Source organism: Nothobranchius furzeri, chromosome 18 (genome assembly GCF_043380555.1).
Source record: "Nothobranchius furzeri strain GRZ-AD chromosome 18, NfurGRZ-RIMD1, whole genome shotgun sequence".
NCBI classification, from domain to species: domain Eukaryota; kingdom Metazoa; phylum Chordata; class Actinopteri; order Cyprinodontiformes; family Nothobranchiidae; genus Nothobranchius; species Nothobranchius furzeri.
In genome coordinates this window covers 24,619,984-24,633,219 of record NC_091758.1, presented here as the reverse complement: position 1 = coordinate 24,633,219, position 13,236 = coordinate 24,619,984, and positions in this window count along the sequence as shown.

Below are 13,236 nucleotides of genomic sequence, written 5' to 3'. Positions count from 1 at the left end.
CCCTGAGGAGGAGCGGTGTAAATTTTTCTTTTTCTTTTGCTCCACTCTAGAAACAAATAGCCAGCTGTAAAATATCTCAAGCTGCGACAACTCATTATTACAATGTATGACTCGTCTTCACTCGTCGTCCAGAATCATCTGGTGCTGATCTGTAAATGCTAACAGCAATGAAGCTTACGGGACAGGAGTGAGAGGGTCACTCGTGTGTTTGGAAAATGGGCTGCAGTACCCAAATTTGAACACAGGATGTCCCTCTTACCTCATTTTTACATAATTCAATTCAAATTCAAATTCACAAATACTTTATTAATCCCAGAGGGAAATTAGAGTTTCAGCACACATTCAGACATACATACATAGACACATGACAAGAATTGGTGACTGTGGTCATTCACAACCCGATTGGCGCTACCGTAATAGATCAAGATAATGCACCTTTAAATGAGCTTTTCTGTATTTAAATTTGAATCTCAAAATTTATATTTATGTGTGATTCTGAATATTCAGATTTACTTTGATTTACTTCAATTTAAGTTTGAATATTTGAAATGTTTAGATGTTTATAAAATTCAGATTTATCTTTTATGCTGTCAGACTACATTCTAAAGTTTTAGATTTAACTATCATATTTAGATTTTATTTAAAATGTTCAGATTTAACTCCAGAGATTACATTTTTACTGTATTTTAACTTGTTTAGATTTGATTCCAAAAATTAGATTTTATTATTATTCCCATAAATTAACATTATCTTTCAAGACAATGTATAACCCTTAAAGTATCTGGTGATACATGAGCTAAACATGAATTGGCATTGCTGTTTAAATGTTAAATATTGCAAAGTGAAGCTGTTATTATACTATTATTACATTATTTCCCCAATTTAACTGTCAAATACATACCCCATATCTAAGATCTACTGGCTCTGTTAGAAAGCTGCTTTGTAACAAAACAAACCCAAAGCCAGGCAAAGTTCATATCTTCAGCATTTAGAAAATAAGATTAAAGTTCCCATAAGCTGTTTTTTTTAAAGTCCAGTAAAGGCTCCAAAACTGCATATTTGTCAGTTCCTTTCATCTGATAGCTAATGTTATTTTTAGATGTCATCTCATTCTTCTTCATTAACTTTTATTTGAGCTCATTGGTCTGCACACAAACAAGCTGCTCCCTTGTCTGCCAGATTGTGAGAGTTTTAACAAGCTAAATTTACTGTAGCCAATAATTCCATCTCAAAGCATTTAATCAGGCGATCATTTCAGCTGCAGTTCACAGTGACTGGTATGTGTTTTCTTCTTTAAACTGTGAGTTATACCACTTATTAGGGGATAGAGATACTCAGATTTTGACATTGTGTGACATGAAAGTCTTAACCCTTCCACTGTCCTATCAGGTGACCCCTCCAGGACAGGGGGCAGTAAAACATGGTTGATAGGTTCTCCCTTATTAGGACGAAATGCACTCCAAAAACAAAAATAAATAAAAAAGAATAAAAGCACCTCTGGTCCGTCAGACCCCATTAACAGTGGGGAAGGGTCTGTCTTAGTTTACAAATGTTGGATATTTTTAATGGGCATCTTATGACTTTTATGTTAAAGGTGCAGTATGTAAGAATTAATAAGAATTTACAGTGCGAAAATCCCAAATGAATCAAATGTTTCAGTCATTTTGCATAGAAGGTTATACTGAAACATATTTAATATCCAGCTGGCTGTGGGGATTGACAGTTTGTCAGAGTTTGGGATTGTCAGAGGGTCGTAACAACTTTTTACTATTGGTGAGTGTGAAGGTGCCGCGTCTCCTGCGAGCTACTGCTGCTGCGCCGACAATTGCAATTTGATGACGGTCGGCAGAAAACTCCAGAGTTGTTTTTAAGTGGTTGCAGTAACCAAATTTTACCACAAGATATAATTTTTACTTTTTTTTCTACATAATGCACCTTTAAGTTATAATAATTCTATTGTCCATGCAAAACATGTTTATGAAATTCTAAATTTCAAATTACATGAAATAATTTGAGCAGTCTATTTCTTGACAGTTTCAGTTCCCTCCAGAATGAGCCATTTCATGGCTATGTCACTGAGTAAACAAGCTGTAGCTGGCCACACCCACTCATACCTCCTCAGGCTGCTATAAGCTGAGAAGCTCTGATATCTGGGAAGAGTAGAGCCACTGCTCCTCCAGCAGCAGCTCTCTCTCTTGTAGGTGAGAGGTGGGTCTATTCAAATTTCTCCATTTGTGACATCACAAATGGGGACCTTTTGAAACCATTTGTTTTAGTCACATAATTCCTAAAACCAAACATTGACAGAAAATAGATGGACAGGTTTTTTCACACTTGGAGTGGTTAAAAGGCAGTAGAGACCCACAAAGCAGCACAAAAGTAGACAAAAGATGAGTTTTACATAATACGTTCTCCTTTAACAATGTGTCAGTAATGTAACCATCATCTACATATAAAATTATGTAAAAATATGTGTTTGGAAAAAAAGTTAAATAGAAAAGACAACTGAAATTAATACACATCTTATGGTTGCTTGAAGTAATATTTATCACCTGTCAAACGCAAGAATTTTAAATTTAGTTAATTTAGTCATGATGCAATAACGAAGTCTGAGCTGTTCTGTTTAAATCCTGAAAATAATTCACACAATATTAACAGATCTCTGACTGTGTTGTCTATGACTCTCAGCTGCTAACACATCGAACTTTAGCTCAAATTTATCAACATTACTGGGGTTGTAGCCATTTTTATGTTGGAAGTTATTTTGAATTGAGGTGATTTTAAAAAATCTGGAGATGTTCATTCAATATCAATTGCCTGAGAGTTGCATTAGAAACTGGTCAAGTGCTACCTGAAACACAAGGAATTTTCCAAATGACCAAACAAAGGCAGTGTCCAAATTCAGGGGTAGCATCCTTGTTAGGACACCCCCTACCCTTTCTATGTAGATCAGGTATTTCCTTGACTAAGACCTGAAGTGATAGGTTCTGAATTTAAATGGTCTAGCCTTCCTATTGACTTCTGCCCCTACCTCAGCATGTGTCCTGTCACCTAGCAGCAACAGTGGGGACACTATCCATTTATCCGCTATCATCCACTTTTTCAGAGCCAGGTCATGGGGGGCAGCAGCCTAAGCAGAGAGGCCCAGACTTCCCTCTCCCTGGCCACTTGGGCCAGCTCCTCCAGGGGAATCCTAAGGTGTTCCTTGGCCAGCCGAGAGACACAGTCCCTCCAGAGTGTCCTGGGACTTCCTTTAGGTCTTTTCCCGGTTGGACGTGCCCATCAAACCTCACCAGGGAGGCGTCTGGGAGGCATCCTGACCAGGGGCCTCATTTATCAAGCTTGCTTACGCACAAAACAGGGTCGGAAAACTGCGTAAGCAACTTTCCACGCAAACTTTGGGATTTATGAAAGAAAACTTAGCGGGAAAAAGTGAGCAACTTTAAGTTGACCAAGAACCTGGCTTATGCACATGTTGGACATGGAGAGCACCTGCAGTGCTGCTGCTGAGAAAGATAAAATTATGAATTCCAGCAGCATTATCACTTGTACTACTTCATTTTCACACAGGACCCCCCCCCCCCCCCCCCCCCCCCCGCACACACACACACACACACACTGGCGCACATACAAACACAGCCTGAAGCGCAGAATACAGAATGCAGAATATCAGCAGGGGGACAGATTGAGACAGAATGTCATGCGCCTGTGACAGTGTGCGTCCTGTCACTGTGACCCGATTGATGATGCGCCCTGCCTACTTGGACAAGGGAGATCTCTGTTTGGTTGACTGGTTAGCACATACGACTTTCACCTTGGAGTCTGGGGATCGAATCCCGATTAGACCATTTTTTTTAATCTCCGCCACAGATCTCTCTGAAGAATTCACAACATTGACGGCTTCAGCAACGCTGTGCCACTCCGTGGATTTTCTCTTATCTGTTTTGCAAAAGCACTTCCTTTCATTTCTCCTCCTCACCCACAAGTACCTCAAATTCTGCTTGTGAAATAGCCTTTCCTTGATCTGCGGTCGTGATCGAAATGCTGTAACAAGCTGGCTTATGTACCGTATTTTCCGGAATATAAGCCGCACCAGCCATAAAATGTATAATGAAGAAGAAAAAAACATATATAAGTCGCACTGGACTGTAAGTCGCATGTTGGGGGGAAATTTTATTATTTTTCTTATAAAATCTGAGACCAAGCATTTCACATTGCAAGACAAGTACTGGTAACAATAACAGAATATACAATCAGGGCGCAGCAGCGTGCCACGGTCTCCAACAGAGGATGGCAGTGTTTCAAACCCTACCAGCGGGCGAGGAAAGTGCCCGCAGCACCCTGCCACTGGCTGCAGCAGGTGATGGCGGTGTTTGAAACCCTCCCAGTGGGGCAGAGGAGCAGAAACCTGGACTGGAGCCGGCCCGCAGCAGCGCACAACGGTCTCCAGCAGGTGATGGCGGGAGTAGGGGAGCTCCTTCCCGGTCCGGAGCGGGCCCACAGCAGCGCGGTATACATAATTTGGTACATAAGTCACTTTGGTATATAAGTCGCAGGACCAGCCAGACTATGAAAAAAAATGCGACTTATAGTCCGGAAAATACGGTATATGCATAAGATCCACAAGGCACTTTGCATTGACTTTTTATGGCAGTAAGTGGGCGTGGTGAGGGCGGGATGTGACTAAAATGCAGCTGAGAACCTTTCTTGTTAGTTTCTGATTCATGAAGTGGAGATTGCGTGCAGCTGTGCATACTCCATGTTTGATAGATCAAAAACTTACTTGGTGTTGAACAAAGATTTTCGATTCCAGAACTGTGTATTAAAAGAAAGCAGTTCTGGATTACGTCTCAATCTGTGTGTTAATGAAACCAAGCTGAAAGGCCAAAGAAAGGCCAATGTGTGTGCGTGTGTATGCGTATGTGTGATTTAACTCCTCATCTCCTGATGTCATAAATAATCGGTGTGCTTCACTAATCTGCTGTTCTTGGTAAATATATGTTGTAGCTTTAGCCTTTTACTGACCTCTATGGGATTAGTCCAGGATGCGATAAAATTTTCAGGGAGACCCATAGTCTGGAAAAGAGTCAGCTAGTTTGGGCAGATGGCTTGTAACACTTGGCATAAGTACTTTTTTTTTTTGCTGAGCTTAAGTACGGTTTTAGTAAGGATTCTACGCAATGTTTGATAAATGAGACGCCCGATGTCCAAGCCACCTCAACTGGCTCCTCTCGATGAAGCGAATCTACTCTGTGCCCCCCTCCTGGATGACCAAGCTTCTCTCCCTATCTCTAAGGGCGAGTCCAGACACCCTGTGGAGAAAACCCATTTTGACCACTTACATCCGTGATCTCATTCATTTGGTCACGACTCAAAGCTCATGACCATGGGTGAGGGTTAGAACTTAGATTGGCCGGTAAATCAACAACTTAACCTCCCGGCTCAGTTCTCTCTTCACCACAACAGACCGGTACAATGCCCGCATCGTTGCAGATGCAGTACCAATTAGCCTGTCACATGGGGGCGCTAAATAGAAGTTAGCGCTAAGCAGTAGTTTACGGGGAACCACCATACAGGCTTGTTTAAAAAGATTTTTCTTACTGTTTTTGATAAAAAATACATTTTGAAAAACCAATTCAAACGTCAAATCCTACCAACACAACAGCTTTCAATTTTTTAAAATTTGTAACGTCAGGAATAAAAAGTAAAAAAGGAAGAAATAAATAAATAAAAAGGGAAGGCATGCGTGGAAGTGCAGAAATATAAACACTCAGTCCTCAGAATAAACCTGTCTGAGTTAAAGATACAAAAAGTTATCAGAAAACAATTTTTCTACCAAAAAGGGAGGAAAAAAAGATAAAAAAAATCCTTTTTGTCAGATTTTAGAACTTTTCTCTTAAGTCTGAGAGTTAATTAAAAACAACATCAATTAAAATAAGTCAAGTAGCTCAAACAAGAGAACCTGACATTTCTATTTTTGAAAAAAAGTTCAGCTCATCTTTAATTATTCAGAGTTTTAGGTGCTTCCTTTGATTTTACAGATTTAGTCTTCATGCTGATCTTTTTGCTTGACATTAGAAGAGTTTGGCTTTCAGAGCAAAATTTACCAGAGCAACCAGGAGGAATCACATTTGTTTACTAAGCCTTGCAACATAATATAGAACATTGAGAAAAGCAACACAAGGAGTCAATTCAATGACAATTTTAATGATATTTTGATCCAAATCGGGTGTTTAACGTTAGAATATGATAAACACATACAATTTGTTCACATTTGTTCACAAAATGCAAATTGCATTGTAGAAAAAAATAGTAGAAATATAATATTTCTACAGTTAGTAAAAAAAAAATCACTGTTTTATGTGCAAAAGAAGAACGATTAGAAAAACCAGCAACATAATGGGAGATTTTTGTATTTTACTCCGTTTTTCTCAAGAGAACACCATTTTAATACAGAAATTATGTTTCCTGTAGACATGTTTCAACTTACATTACATTTTCTCTTCTATCATAACAAACTGTAAGGATTTTTTTTAGCATTTTTTCAAAAGATTGCTGTTTTCAAGCAGCAGATGTCACTGTAAAGCTGACACTTAACTACACATCTCTGTTGCTGAGGGCCTCCCTGAGATGGAGGTGCTGCGTTCTCCTCATGACAGATGGCAATTAAAAAAAAGAAAAACAGCCATCTTTGATACGAATGATAAAAATACATCTCATTTAAAGGCAGATCAGCCTGCAAGACATATACTGTGAACAGCAAATGAACATAAATAGTAAACAGTCTATGCACGCGGGTAGAAACACGAGTCCTTGAGGTTTATTAGAAAAGATGAAGCTCACCTACATCTGCTGTGCTTCTGTTCTGCATCCAAGTCCCTGCATGGAATATGGAAAAAAGGACTAATAATGGTAACCTCATTATTTGGTAAGAGATTAATACCAGCACTCGCCTGCTTCTGATTATCTGCAGATTATTCCAAATCTTTACAAATGGGACGACTATAAGTCCGATTCGAATAAAAAAATATTAATTAGATTTTGCAGAAGGAGCTACTTTCTGCTATTAATCTCTTCTGAATGACAGGAATTTGGACTGGGCTGCCTGTTCACTTGTCTCTCTAAACGTGTTCATGCAAAAAACATCTCAGATGCAAAAGCCGATTTGTAAAGGAAGCCAGAAATATTTTCCCACCATGCTTCCTTATGCGAGATTATTGCTACAGGGAGAAAGAGAGCATAAAAATAAGAATATGCACGAGCTTGATCAGAACGCCGTTCTGATGGGGCGTTGTTTCTCCTGAAAGAGGCTGCATGCTACTGTTGCAATGACAACGTGGAATGGGATCTGAATTCAAAAATCTGCATGCTCTAAAGCTAAAACAACGAACTCAACGACACAAAGAGCTCCTGTATGGACTCATCACCACAGGCAGTTCACAGTGGAAGAGTTTGACTGATTGCTTTAATAGTGTAAGCTTTAATAGGGCAGAAAATACATGCAGTTCATGCAGTTTCTCTCTGCACGCGCGTAACCTTGTGCAACTAAAACCTCCAGCTTAATGTGATACGACCCAATAAGTCCAAAGTAGTAAAGTTCAGGTGTATTAAGATTTAAACTGAAAGTGCCACTCGTGAAGATTATGACGTTTTCCCTTTCATGTCATTTTTTCTGCTACGTTCTCATCTCTCCTGTGAAAAATCAGCAGAAACGTGATAAACTGAGGATCGCATTGCTCACCGGATCACGTTCCAGCTAAGTGTTTCATAATGCACAAACAAAATAGCTTCTCCTTCATAAAAACACTGCTATATTACACCACTTGTGTTTGAAAGCGGAACAGAGGAGCCTCACAACTGCTAATTTTCAATTGATTATGGGATGCTTTCATGTGTGCCCGTTGGAAGTTTGTGCTTACCGAGCCAAACCGAAGCCTGTGGTTGTGTTGCCTCTGCATCGCTGATGCTGATTGCGCTATAATCTCTGAAACTCACCAGGTTGTGTTTGAAATATGTAAAGATTCAGGCTGACAAGTACATTCTATACGTCTTTTATCCATCCTAAAAGACAAGGAGAACAGGTGGTGCTGCTCTCCCTGTTTCAAACATGCAAACATTTTATTCTATAATTCATCTCAAAACAATCACCAGTCATGTTGATCGGATTTTTTTAATGTTGGTGGCAGAAGCTCTGAAGTTGGTCTATCCCAATGGTGTTTGGAGCTGCAGGCCACAAAGGCAGAACGATGCATGATGCAAAAGAGGCTTTAGAGAGGCTGCTTTGCATTTGATCGACCTCTTACTCTTTCATCAGCAGCAATGAGAACTCCTCAACCACGATTAGAGGGGCATGTAGAGAGATGTAAATTTAGACAAGATCATAGAGAAAGCTGCGAGGCTTAGGCAGCCAGAAGATAGATGAATCAGGTAAAACAGAGCAGGAGACACGAGCTGAAAGAGGTGGTTTTATTACAGAGAAGTGCCATTTCAAACTAAAGTATTCATTCATTGAATAAAATGAGGTGTGCATCTCTTTCTGAACACAAATGGACTGTATGCTAAACTACAAAATTATCCCCAAACATTAAAATCATGAATTTTCCTCTTCAAAACCATACAAATAGTGTTATGCTGCTTTCTGTTTGGATGGATCGAAAAGATTGTAGCCTCTAAAACGTGGAAAATAAAGTTTTGAACTATTTATGTAGCAACGGTGTTATGCTATTTTTGAAAACTCTTATTTGTGGCATCCTTCACATCATATAGAAAATATTACACACATGATACGCAGAATAGAGCAGGCTACTGCCAAGCAGGAGGTGCGCTGAGCAACTGTGTGCTTCCAGACTAATCACAATCGGCCTCAACCGGTTTCAATGAAACATTGCAGACAGGAAGTTGAGCCTTTCTTCTCTAATCCAACACACCATAGACTTCCATTGAGGTCTGCTGATGAAATGAAACAGAGTAAAACTTCTACACCAAACAATGAACGCAATGCCAAAGGATGGCCCTATTAAAGCCCTTCAGGTTTTTTCCTTGTGGAAACCAATGAAAAGCATGACATTTGGGGTCAACTATAGGAAACCTTTTGATACCATTGAACAATTAGGGAGCTATGCCCTTGTGTGTTTGGACTAAGCTACAATACCTTTACTAACAGTGGTCAGATAATACAGAATACTGAATGAACAGCAGTGGGACTAAAGAGTGCAAGGCAGCCATATTGGATTCAGAAATTGCAGTTGCACAGAAATAATAATAATAATAATAATAATAATAATAATAATAATAATAATAATAATAATTATTATTATTATTATTATTATTATTATTATTATTATTATTATTATTATTATTATTATTATCATTGTAATTATTAATACTACTACTACTAGGATGAGGATCAGCATCTCCAAATCTGAGACCATGGTTCTCAACCTGAAAAGGGTGGCTTGCTGTTACGGCCGCCGCCGTTTGGAGCCCAGTGGTGTGCTGCGCTCCGTTCCCTGATCAGCAGTGCAGCAAAGCAACACCGTGGACAGCGGCTCCTTGGGAAAGTTCATTCAGGACCATGGACAGCGCCGGAGCGGCAGTCACGGCCAGCTGGAACTTTTCCTCTCATCAGCTGGCTCTTTAAAAGCAGCCAGCTGGAGATCATCAGGGGAGAGAAATGTTTGTAGTTGCAGAGGCAACGTGTGTTCTCTCCCCGTTGGTGGTTACCTGAGTTTTTGTGGTGTAAACCAGCTTGTCTACTTCTTAAGAAGTGACTTTAGAACATTTAGAGTGTTTGGGATTATTTGAGTTAACTGGTAACTCTTTGGTTTTTGGTGCGTCTGCTAGACCACCTTGTGGATAAATTACCAGGTGGGGGTTTTCCCCTTTTGAAGTCTCGGTTTCCTGAGCTATTTTTGGTGTTTTGGCAACTGTAGTTAATTTAGTATTTGGTTTGTCTTTTAGACAAACCTTGTTTAATTACTTGGTGGGATTTTTTGCCTCTTTTGAGTATCAATCCCTTTTTAAATAAAGGAGATTAATTAGAGCGGTTAGTCCTTTGGTCCTTTTTAGTTAATTATATGGACTTTGCGTTGGTAATTCCTAGGAAAGGGTTTTTTGGCCCTTCTTTTGGTTCTTTTTTTTTTTTTTTTGGTAATAAACTCTTTGAAAATACAAGGACACTTTGAGTTTGGTTTCGCTTGGTCAAGCCTTTTTCTCCCCAACGAGGGTCACTTTTTGTTATACTGACCCATCTTATGTTTATTCCCCTCTCCTCCCTAGCTGAGCCCACAGAGGGGTGTAACACTTGCCAACTCCGGGTCGGGGGAGAGCTCCTACCTCAAGTGGAGGAGTTTAAGTATCTCGGGGTCTTGTTCACGACTGAGGGTAGGAGGGATCGGGAGATCGACTGGCGGATTGGTTCAGCGTCTGCAGTGATGCTGACGCTGAACCAATCTGTCATGGTGAAGAGGGAGCTGAGCCAGAAAGCCAGGCTCTCGATTTACCGGTCGATCTACGTCCCAATCCTCACCTATGGTCATGAGCTTTGGGTAATGACCGAAAGAACGAGATTGCGGATACAAGCGGCCGAAATGAGTTTCCTCCGTAGGGTGGCCGGGCTCAGCCTTAGAGATAGGGTGAGGAGCTCGGACATTCGGGAGGGACTCGGAGTAGAACCGCTGCTCCTCCGGATCGAAAGGAGCCAGTTGAGGTGGTTTGGGCATCTGGTCAGGATGCCTCCTAGACGCCTCCCTGGGGATGTGTTTCGGGCATGTCCTGCCGACAGGAGGCTCCCGGGTCGACCCAGGACACGTTGGAGAGGTTACATCTCCAATCTGGTCCGGGAACGCCTTGGGGTCCTGCCGGAGGAGCTGGTGGAGGTGGCCGGGGAGAGGATGGTCTGGAGCTCCCTAGTTGGGATGCTACCCCCGCGACCCGGATAAGCGGAGGAAGACGACGACGACTACTACTACTACTAATAATAATAATAATAATTATTATTATTATTATTAATTTATAGCATGATTTTTAAGGCACGCATCAGCCCCTCTCACCATCACCAACATGGTTTCCACTAACAGCCTCTGACCAATTTTGAATTTGGAGTGTCTTTAAACAAACTTTTATTTGATTAGGAAATAAGAAGTTCTGACATCTGAGTACACATGAAATGCACAATGGCCAGATGCTACTTCCTGGAGCCGTGTTAGAAAAAAAAACTGAGAAGTTACCCAACTAATAACCAGTAGTACGAGATCAAACCAAAGACGGTAGCAAAATATGGAGAAAGGCTTTGTTTCCGTTGTTCAAAAGTGAAGATGTAATAAAATATGGACAACTGGACATGAAGAAGTAGAAAGTTGAATATGGGAATCAACACCTGTAAAATAAGACCTCCAGCTTTGGCTTCTACTTCTGTGTGTTGTTTTTGCATCCAGTTCTAACAAATGTTGGAGGTTCAGACCAACATAAACAATTCTTTTAAACATAAAGCTAAAGCATGTATAGACAGAGCTTCAAATAAGCCAGAAGACCCATCTGGAAGAGCAGATCTGTCAAAAAGTTTGAACACGGACATAAAAAGCACTCAGAAAGTTCAGCTGTGTTTCTGATTCCAGCTTTAACAAACATTCACACCTGGAAAGAAAATCCATGAACCGCTGAGCAGCTCTGCAGCCGCTCAGGAGTGCAAACTTCTCTTCCCTCATCTTTTCTTTTAATTTTCAGAGCAGCTTTTTCACAAGCTGACCATGACATCTGAGCCAGAACAGTTTAGTTTTGTGCTTCAGTCTTAAAGCTACCAAATGTTGGGAGGCTTAAAGTTTTCAGTAGTGCAAACCTGTTTGTCTGATGAATGCTGACATATGACAATTGAACTATAATGCAACACTTTTGTAGATTCTCTGCAGGACAATGCTGATCCACAGAGAACTTCTGACAGATTTAGGTTTCAACTCCAAGCTTCATTTAACAGTTGATCCCATTGCACTGCAGCTATCTGTGTGTGTGCATGAGTAAATGCTTGTTTTTACAAAATATTTATTGAGATTATATTTAAAGAGAGATTCAGAACCTCAAGTGTTGGTGTGCACCTGCGTTTAAACATGGGTGCATCTCATTGTAAAAATCTGAGACTTTCCTCACCTCTTGTATTTTCACAGCTTAAATCTTTTTTTTAGCAGGTGTTCAATGACAAGTGCATATTAGAACAGTGTCAGAGCATACGTTGATGGGTACATGTTAGAATGTCGTGCTTTCTGGGTCCAAATGCGCCCAAAAAAGCAAAAACTAAAGCAGGAACAGAATAAAACGCTTACGAAGGGAAAATCCAGAGTGAATGACTATATCATTGCCCGTTGTTATGTGCACTAATTGACTTAATGTTTCTGAGCCATTAGTCTGTGTGTATCCATTGGCCAAGGGGCAATTAGCTTATCAGGCAAGCACACACACACACACACACACACACACACACGCACGCACGCACGCACGCACACATGCATGCACACACACGTGCATGCCAGCACACACACATTTGAGACAAAGCACCCACGCAAGCACAACCGAGCAAAGATACTTGACAGTCGACGGACGTCTTACTGACCATAATGACTCAGTACGGCCCCCTTTCAATGCAGCACAGCTTGAGTCCGAACACAATAACCCTTTATCTCAATCTAACACGCACACAAATATGTGCACGTGCACACACTCACTGTACAAAAGGCACATCAATCATAATCACAGGCACCTTTAAAGACAATGCAGCTTCATGATGATGGGAAATGGCACATTCCTAATTACTGTCTCGCTGTTGTCCACACTGGATTATCACACGTAAACACACACATTCTTTCACATGTTCATGCATGTTGACACGCACACAATCACACCAGATCAAGTTTGTTGCATTTTCTCTGCACACACAGTGACACGTGTTCTGTTTATGGTTTGGTACACACTAATGCTTTACTGCATAAAGGAAGTGCGTATAAAATCGCTGACCTGTTTGTCGGCTCCGCCTACGATGGAACTGCATTTGCTCTTTTGTGTTGGTCCCGCTAACGCCGAGAATCTCACTAAGCTTTTATTAGAAATGTGTGCTGCAGATGGAAACGCTGCAGAGGGAGAAAGTACCAATAAACAAGTGGGGTGTACAGCCCGGTGCTTCTGACCTGTCACTCAGCTGTCCAGGTTTCACAAACAAACAAACAACAGTCAAAAACAACATGTGACCGT